General features: G+C 40.9%; 1 protein-coding gene across 1 annotated transcript in view; it reads right to left on the reverse strand.

The window, feature by feature from the left end:
* The window catches only part of LOC145415536 (A disintegrin and metalloproteinase with thrombospondin motifs 2-like), a 208499-nt gene extending 199929 nt beyond the window's left edge, over positions 1–8570 (reverse strand). The window contains exon 1 of the mRNA XM_080284761.1: positions 8507–8570. The gene's annotated coding sequence lies outside the window, so the exon portion shown is untranslated. The remainder of the gene's footprint in view (positions 1–8506) is intronic.
* Positions 8571–9851: the final 1281 nt, after the last annotated feature.

Here is a 9851-nt window from a genome sequence, read left to right on the forward strand (position 1 = left end):
TTCACACACACACACACACACACACACACACACACACACACACACACACACACACACACACACACACACACACACACACAGCATAACGATACAAACAGTGACCACAAGCTAGGACGTTGCTAAATGATGACGAAGACATACACGACAAAAATACTTCTTTATTGGAAAACACAGCAAAAAAAAAAAAAATAATAATAATAATAATAATAATAATAATAACAACAATAATACTAATAAAAAAGTACTTAAATACGGGACTAAAAACTGAACAAGGAAGCATCAATAAATTCAACATGTATTGCGAAAGTTGCATGGAATGAGTTGCAACAAAGACCAAAATGTCAGTCATTATTCACATGTAAACAAAAACTTGCTCACTAGGGAAGCATAATCAGTACAGCAGATAATACTGTGCACAGGTAACTTCCGGCCACAGCATCAATACCTGCATCGATACTAGTGCTGTGTATCGTCTCAGTACCGTAACTTTGGCTTCAGGACTACCGGCAATAGTTTTAATAGTGTATAAAAGCCAACGATGAGATGGAGGGATGGAGTGGAGAGGTATAGCCTATGAAGGAGGGTGTGTGTGAGCTGGGAACAGGGCAGTGAAATGGCGGGGGACAGGGCGACATGGAGGCGATTTGTTTGTGGCCACCCCTTACGGGATTAACGCGTCTGGCAATGGATAGATAGAAAAGTAAATCGCCTTACTCGATACACCATGCAATGCCTATCAATACGAACGTCTTGAAATAAGGTAGTCAAAGTTTCAAAATCAGGTCAGCTGGGGAAAAGATACAAAATAAATGTGGCTAATTATAAAGAAAATGGTACCTAGACTAATACAACCCCTGACCGAAAAAACAGCAGCAGCAGCGTCCCTCCTCCGTAATATATCGTTCAGAAAAATATTACAACGCTCCAACTTTGCCAATGGATGAGAGGTGCACGGCGCGAAACTTTGTGAAAATATCGGGTCATATTAGGAAGCAGTGGGCCAGCCTAAAAAAAAAAGAAAAAAAAAGTATATATATTAAACTTACAAAAAATTATACGTAAAGAGCGGTAGGCGAAGGAAACTGGTGTTGAGGGAGGGATGGGATGGAAGGAGGAAGGAAAGAGAGGAAGATGGGTAAGGGACGAGAATGGAGAAGGAAAAAAGAAGGAGGTGGAGAAAAGGAAGGGAAGGGAAGGCAAGAGAAGATGACGAGAAGGGATAAGGAAAGGGAAGGGTAGGGAGGGGAAGAGAAGGGAAGACGACGTAAGAGATGGGAGAGTAAAAAAAGGGAAGGAAGGAAATAAAAAGGATGGAAGGAAAATAATGGGAAATGAAGGAATAGTAGAATAAAGATGAGAGGAGAAGCAGACAAGAGGATAGACTAAAAGGAGAGAGAGAGAGAGAGAGAGAGAGTGTGTGTGTGTGTGTGTGTGTGTGTGTGTGTGTGTGTGTGTGTGTGTGTGTGTGTGTGTGTGTGTGTGTGTGTGTGTGAAGATGAAAGGAGCCACCATAGAAGGAAGCAACCTAAGGGCCACTCCCTCACCTTCACCCTTTTCACTCCATCCTGTAATTCTTTCCTCCTTTCCTTTCTTCCTTCACCCCCTTCACTCTGCCATACTGAATCTTTCCTTCTTTCCCTTCATTTTCCTATACTGATTCTTTTCTTCACTTCTTTCACACTACTATCATAAATTCTTTCTTTTTTCTAGTTCTCTATGTTTCTTCTCCTCCTTTCCACACTCTGTTTCACTCCTTTCACTTTCCTACCTTCTTTCTTTCCTTCCTTCCTTCATTCTGCATCAAAGCATTAACTTACCCTCCTTCCTTCTTTCACTCTGCTAAAAAGCATCCTATTTTTCCTTCCTTCCTTCCTTCACTCTGCCAAAAAGATTCATATACTTCCTTCCTTCCTTCCTTCACTCTACTACTATGCATTCTACTTTCCCTCCTCTCTTCCTACCATCACTCCTTAAACTCAATTACATTTTTTTCCTTCCCTCTTCCACTTTCATCTTCCCTCCTCCCTTCCTTCCCTCCCTCCCACACTTTCCTTCATCCTATTAACTCTACTCCGATACCCTGCTTTCCTTCCTTCTTTCACTAAATTCTTTTTTTATTTCCTACAGCCTACTACATATCTAATCTTTTACCCTCTCTCTCTCTCTCTCTCTCTCTCTCTCTCTTTCTCCGTGCCTTTGAATGCATCTGTGTGCTTCTGTTTCTGCCCTTTCGTATATCTTTACCTCCTTCATTTTCTCTTTGCACGTGTCTTTCAGTGCTGCTCTCTCTCTCTCTCTCTCTCTTTCTCCCTCTCTACGCCTACACGCTCGCTGGTCACCCGAGTAGCTTACAAAGGCCTACACCTTCAAGCAGTGCTCTGTGTGTGTGTGTGTGTGTGTGTGTGTGTGTGTGTGTGTGTGTGTGTGAGAGAGAGAGAGAGAGAGAGAGAGAGAGAGAGAGAGAGAGAGAGAGAGAGAGAGAGAGAGAGAGAGAGAGAGAGAAGCAAACCCACACCACAACAACAGCCCTACTCAGCGTCTGGAAAAAAGCAGAAGCAAGCAGACAGACGCAGCTCAAGCAGGTGAATAAGCAAGGAGGCAGGAAAACAAGCACAGGCAACATGCAAGCAATTAGATGACACGCAATAAGCCAAGCAAGTAGGAAAGCTGGGAATAAACGAACAAGCAAACACGCAACAAGAACCCATTCGACAAGTCCCAATAAAAGCAAGTAAGCAAGTAAAAATGTACAAATAAACAAGCAAGAACACGCAAAACAAGAATATAAGTGCGCAAGAACCTACACTACACTCGAAAGGACAAGCAAGTCTACAAGGCAGGCAATGAAACAATGAAACAACCACACAATACAAGCAAATATCAAAGCAATCGCCTTTACCACAAGCAAATAACCAGACAAGCAAGAACTGAAACGAATAAACACGCATGAAACAAGAAAAGTGTAAGGAAGGACTGCGGTTGGCTCTATAATCAAGTAACAAAATATGCAACAAAATAAGCAAGACAATTCCAAGCAAGACTATAGGAACTGCGCCTTGGAATGGTACGACGCAGTTGCTAAGCTCGCCTAAGCAAACAAAGATCGTAAGAAAAGCAAACAAGCAACAAACTAGACACGTAAACACATGACCAGGGAGGAAAATATACTTGGGGAAGTTTATCAAGAAAAATCATCAATCTCATAATTTTAAATCCATGCATCATCACATCATCATCATCATCATCATCATCATCATCATCATCATCCCAATTGCTTCCACCTATTAGGCAAGATTATCATCACCATCATCATCCAAACTGTTTCCATTTATTCGACAGGATTCATCATCATATCATCATTACCAACATCCGAATTCTCCTTCCATCACCATCATCATCATCATCATCATCATCCCAAACCTGCCACCATCTATACGCCAGGCTTCAGAAATGGAAATGGAAATCCAAAAATCCAGAGGGACCCCCAGTGGAACGGGTCATAAATCCCTTCACTGCCCACTAAATCCTTCGAAATCCTCCCACTGCAGAACCGTCCATACTGAGGATTTGTGGCCTGTGAGTAGCCTACCTAAAGTTGACCTCTTTTAACACCTGTGGGGTTAAGCCAGTCCGTTAATTATTAAAGTAAAAAAAAAAAAAAAGGTAAATACAGATAAATTCAGGTAAATAAAATAAATAAATAAATGAATAAATAATTAATTAATTAAATATAGAAATAAATAAATATAAATAAATAAAAGATGTCACTGAACAGAAGAGGTTAAAAGACGACACTAATATTTTATGATACAAGGTTATCAATTCTGGTCCAGTGATGTGTATTATTATCATTATTATTATTATTATTATTATTATTATTATTATTATTTCAGTCTTGGTAGGTCCAGACGATATTATTTTTTCCAGTTTTGGAGTTTCTATATTATTATTATTATTATTATTACTGAGTTATTCTCCCTACAGTCAGACGATCTTTAGTTTATTTTTTATCAGAGGAATTAGTAGCATCTTCCACTAACCCCTTCACATCGAGGGTGTGGGCCTCTCACGATGAACAAAATCGTATGCAAATTACAAGAATAAACTACAAAAAGATGTAAGCATAATGAAGTTGTTAATATTATTCCTACAGGCTGTCGGGAACATCAGCCGAGGGTACAATGCAAATACATGAGAGGGGACGTGAAGCTCGCCAAACGCTGAGGTATACGCTCGCCATGGCATTTGTTTACCTATCCGATTTTTAGATTAAGCTGATGAACTGCATATATCTACACACACACACACACACACACACACACACACACACACACACACACACACACACACACACACACACACACACACACACACACACACACACACACACACACACACACACACACACACACACACACACACACACACACACACTTCAGCCTACAGCAGTTCAAGCCCAACTGTCGCGGATTTTTTTATGAACAGAGGACACCTTTAATCCAGTGTATGGAATTTTTTTATTTAATTTGTTTTTCCGTCCTCTGTTCATCTTCTGTTAACACACACACACACACACACACACACACACACACAGGAAAAAGCTTGCGTTAATAAGACAGAGCAAATCACGAATAATGCTGTCTGTTCAACGCGGCATAATGTATTCCTCTTTAAATACGTAGCCTATTATCATTAACCATTTCAGTCAGATCTCTAAATATCACTGCTATTCCGAAAGAGGGAGGGGGAGACCGAGGATGAGATGGAGCGATGGAATGGAGAGGTATATGAGAGAGGGTTGTGTGAGTTGGGGGGAGGGCAGAGTTATGGCAGGGGACAGAGCGACATGGGAGTGCTTAGTTTGTGGCCACACCTTACGGGATTAAGGCGTCTGGCTATAGATAGATAGAGAGACAAATACACAGATAGATAGACAGATAGATAGACGGATAGACATTCTTACTCTGAAGTAATATATAACTATCAACATTTTTAAAATAACCGGCACCGTATGTTATTGCAGTTTGTTAGTAGTGGCAAATTTTACAACGGTGTGGTCCATCATCGTATTACCAATCACAATATCGCTTCACATCCCGCATCGAATCCAGTGCATCGAAATGAAGATAACAAACCAGTAGGGACTTTTGCCGTGCCTGTTCCATTAGTCCTTTCATGTCGGTGGGGATGGCTTTGGGGTTATGGAAAAAATAATACCGTTCCGTGTGTTGTATAAAGCAATGATAAAACTGTAAAGGAGAGAGAGCTAGCACTGCAATCAACACCACTTTAAAACGGTTCTATATCCTAACCTACATTACCTGAAGCTATAATAACGTCTGAAGTAACATTTTATAAGAACCTAGGCCATGTTTAAGCCCTGCATGAAGAGACGCAGACTAAGGAAAAACAAATCGTGGTTAAATTTCATAATCGAACATCGGGTATTTGGATCATTACTGGCCTACAGGGTACCGTGGCAAATAGACATAACTGTACCGTACTTCATGGGACCTGCGATAAAGTGACTTAAATTATGGATAGACAGACAGACAGACAGACAGAGACAGGCAGGTGGATAAATACAATAGTCTACCGGCACTATACAGCAATTGTTAGCCTACAGCAGCTTTAGGCTACCTGGACAACAGAGACATTTCACATAGTCGTAATCATTTCAAGAAGGGTGTTCTCTAGGTAAACGTGCCTAGGAATACATCATAACTAATGTCCACCATCATCATCAGTCTGCGTTTTTCCACAGCATCTGGCCTTTCCTAATATCTCCTTTTTGAACTCAACCCTTTCCGTGCGATGATGGCTATGCTTTACTTCTTTTTACTACCAGGTAAAAGTTACACGATTATATTCATCCCCAAAAGGCTCTCGTAGTGAGGAAATTACAAACAATCCCCACCAATCACCAGTAAAATAACGTCGTTTTTATCCTATTCTCATTACCATACGAAATTAATTATCAGTGGAATATTTTTCGTGTAGAAGTGGCTAATGAAAAATATATAAAAACAAAACCTACCATATCCTAAGCTGAGTATATCGCCTGTACTAAGCAAGAATAAGACAGGAATCACATCCGCGGGTTGAAAGGAAATAGCAGAAGGCGCTAAAAAGAGGCACTAAAAAACTCGCTAACTGTTCACGTTCGAAAAGACGGGGGAAAAAAGGCGCGCATTATTAGCGAAGGTGAAGTGTGGCAGTTAATGAGTTCCAAATTACCCCGGGAATATCAGGCAAAAGTCGAGCGTCCTTCTGGCAATATGAACGCGGGTCAATTGGGGTCGCTGCTGATATGACGAAGTTGAGTGCGCGGGGGTCAGGGTTTGAGTGTGCGGGGGTCGGGGTTTGAGTGTGTGGGGATCGAGGTTTGAGTGTACGGGGATCGGGGTTTGAGTGCACGAGGTCGAGGTTTCAGTGTGCGGAGTTGGGACACATAAGAGTGCGTGAATCGGGTACAAACAGACGCCAACACACACATCAGTACACACACGGCCATAATCTCCTTTTTGTTCGTTCACCTTTAAAACTTGGGAAATTTTCGTCCTTTTGCAACTTATTTCACGCTTTTCATCTATTCATCCATCTAGACTTGGTTGATACGTTCACCTTTTTGCTGCTTTTTTCACCCGTTCATTCACTGTATCAATCTATTTATAAGTATCTTCCTCAACCCATGCATCCACCAACCTGCCTATTTATAAGTATCTTCCTCAACTCATGCATCCACCAGCCTGCCTACCGTACTCATCCATCACCCCACTTTTCAATCACTCATCAATCTCTCTACCCAGACATTCATTCGCCATCACAAGCATTTTTCTCTTCGGTCATCCAACCATCCATCCAGCTATCAAAACAACCATACTAATAAAATTATAGTTTAGTTCGTCTTCCTTGTTTTGGGGGAAATTCTCGTCTTTTACAGCCTTTCACCCACGACCCATGACAGGATAAGACAAATACTACAGCTGCACACTCCACATCCTTTCCATAACACTTCGTGACTAGAACATCATCTATCGCTGATTTATTGTTACAGCGAATCGGCAGAAAAAGACAATACTACAGCTCCACTTCCATTCCCTAATACTTTTCGTGACTAACAACACAGACCAGAATATGACAAAAGTTTACCTGTACGCCCTTTCCATTGCACTTCTTCGTGACAAGCACAAACACACACACACACACACACACACACACACACACACACACACACACACACACACACACACACACACACACACACTTATCCCTTTTCCCTGATGCAGAAGTAAACAAGAAAACATGGATATTTTCAGACAAGCGAATCACATAAGTCTACGTAACGATACAAAAATCACCCAATAGCTTCAGACAGAACAAATACAGCCTCGTTAGCAAAGCAAATATATTAATTACAGGGCAAGCACAATCCAGGAGAAAATTTTAATGACACAGCAGTTAATTTTCCATTCCACATCAAAGCAAACTGCAGACCAGTGTAATATAAAAGATCATTATTTTTAAGCTGGTGCTGCAATGTTATTTTCTTCAGCTTAAACCACACGCCTCATGGAAGAGAAATTAAAGGTAATTCATCAGCAAAGGTAAGTACAGGTAACACCTTCAGGAGGCTTGTACCGGTATTCTTCTATAAAGCATTTTTCAATTACTTTATTCTGACATCTTACTAAGCTTAGGATCCGTATTCTCATCGGTTAATGAAACTTCCTAACACCTTTTTCTCAGCGATTTATTTTGCTTATTACACTCCTCCGTGTTATATAAATCCTTCTAACATCACCATACTCAGCATTAATGATGTACAAAAGGATATTAACCAGCCACATCCAAAAAATAAATCGCTAAGGAAAAGGTGCTAGGGACCTTCCTTAACCAACGAGAATTATTAGAACTGGCCTCTCGTCCTCTAAGAACTAACGATGACTGACCAAAACCCATTCTCCCCACACCATACACACCGATAAGCAACAGGTGTGTGCGTATCAGTAATTAACGAACCAGGTATCGGTAATTACTTCCATTTACGGAGACACCACCTGCTGATACGGTGTGCCAGCTGTCTAGAACCATCATCACCTATCACAACTTACCTCATTTTTTTTTTTAATTTAATTACGTCTACACATCTAGAAATACGACACAGAGAAAAATCTACGCTGTTCAGGACCAAGACTTGCGATCACTACTGGAACACAAATCAGCAAGGTTACGGTAATAATCATGGGAGAAGCTGCTAAAGAACAATTGGTACGGTACAATAACTTACTGCCAATTATTCTCGTCATGAATTCGTTAGGCAAAATTGAAATACAAGTCTAGTACGGTCCCTCTTCCAAATTTCCCTTTCCATTATTGACTGCAGAGCAATTTCGAAGTGGCTAGTGTCGGTGTAATCCATAATTCATATCTTACCAATTACAAATAACTTAAAAATGATCTGAACAACAACAAAAAAAAGAAAAATAAAACAAAATTCACCAACCTGTATACAGACGAAGGTTGAGATGATGAGGAGGATGAGAGGTAGAGGCCACATTGTTGTCATGGTGATGGTGGAGAGAGTGAGAGAGTTAGAGAGAGAGGCCTTGCTCACTCTCACTTTCAGTTCACTTTCACTGCATAATTACAGATAATTGTTGGCTACCGAGCTGCTCTTTGCTCCTGGGACATTTTTCAGTTTTCCTTTTTTCCCCTTTAGACATCATTCACTTTTCTTTAATCAAAATGTATCACCAATTTCGTGACTATTAACTTTTCAAACCATTATTATTTTGGCTTCCTTTCAGCCAAACTTCAACATTATTTTCAAGTCATTTTTCCTTTGTCAATTCATCTGAGTAATTATTCACTTTTCTTCCCTTTACACTTATTCACGACTTCATCTTTCGTGTCCAAATCACTTCATTCACTATTTTTCAACAGAATTATGCTATTTTCCAGGTCTCTCTTTCTTCAGTATTATCCGTTGTGAACCGACATGCTTCACCTGAAAAAGAATGAGAGGACTTATTAAAATCTCACTCACAAAATAACACACACACACACACACACACACACACACACACACACACACACACACACATAAAATCTCTCTGTCTATCTATTGTCAGACGCCTCAATCCCGTAAGGGGTGGCCACAAACAAATCGCCTCCACGTCGCCCTGTCCCCCGCCCTTTCACTGCCCTCCCCCCAGCTCACACCCCATCTCTCACACACCTCTCCACTTCAAAACGTACAAAACAAGGGACTACAAGAATCGTAACTGGTAAGGAAAATACCCAGCAAAGCACACACACACACACACACACACACACACACACACACACACACACACACACACACACACACACACACACACACACACACACACACACACACACACTGCAAGATTAAACCCACTACGTCACCAAATACCACACTTATGTAACGCTGACGCAATGGTAAAAGCAACTGACATCTACAAAACTACATTACAAAAACTATAAAATACTACTTAGACTAGTAAATACCCGGACTGACCCATCCTGCATGCGAAAATCATTAGTGAGTGACTGACTGACCCGGCCGTTTCTCAAGATACCCCCACATCTAAAAATCACCCAATATTTTAAGTGAGAGGAAGAAGACTCAGGGGCCCGTCTTCTTGCTGGTTGCGGAAGCTCCCTAACACCTCTTCCTTAGTGATTTATTTTTGGATATAGGTGGTTAACATTTACTCAGCACAGAAGAGGACAGTGAGGTGTAATAAACAAAATAAATCGCTTAGGAAAGGGTGTTAGGGAGCTTCCTTAACCGACGAGAATACCCGTCAGCATGTGTCAGCCTT

The sequence above is a fragment of the Coenobita brevimanus genome, chromosome 103 (genome assembly GCF_032717465.1).
Source record: "Coenobita brevimanus isolate Jiangsu-jjx chromosome 103, ASM3271746v2, whole genome shotgun sequence".
NCBI classification, from domain to species: Eukaryota; Metazoa; Arthropoda; class Malacostraca; order Decapoda; family Coenobitidae; genus Coenobita; species Coenobita brevimanus.